Genomic DNA, 561 nt, shown 5'->3' with positions numbered 1-561 from the left:
GTAGATGATGTCCGCTTCAAGTAGCTTGGTGACTTCTTTTTTTACTACCTCAAGGATGGTTGGATTGAGTCTCCTTTGAGGTTGCCGGACCGGTCTTGCTCCTTCTTCAAGGAATATGCGGTGCTCGCATACTTTGGGGCTTATTCCCACTAGATCCGCCAAACTCCATCCGATTGCCTTTTTGTTTCTTCTCAACACATTAAGCAATTTCTCTTCTTGTTGAGGAGTTAGCTCTTGGGCAATTATCACGGGTAGCTCTTGGGCTTCATCAAGGTATGAATACCTTAAGTGAGGTGGTAGTGGCTTCAATTCCATCTTTTTGTTTTTCTTTGAGGTTTGAGTTTGTGTGGTGTTTAGTTCACTTGACTTTTCATTTGCTTCTTCAACCATACACTTCTCATCTAACTTTGCTAGATGTACTTCGGCCACTATGTTATCGATTGGGTCACACCGAAACAAAGAGTGGTTCTCCGGTGGATGCCTCATTGCTTCCTCTAGGCTAAAGCTTACAATTCTCCCATCTATTTCAAATGAGTAATTCCCCGAGTAAGCATCAAGTTT

This window comes from Arachis duranensis, chromosome 4 (genome assembly GCF_000817695.3).
Source record: "Arachis duranensis cultivar V14167 chromosome 4, aradu.V14167.gnm2.J7QH, whole genome shotgun sequence".
NCBI classification, from domain to species: domain Eukaryota; kingdom Viridiplantae; phylum Streptophyta; class Magnoliopsida; order Fabales; family Fabaceae; genus Arachis; species Arachis duranensis.
The sequence above is the reverse complement of the archived record's forward strand: the minus strand, read 5'-3'. Positions refer to the sequence as shown.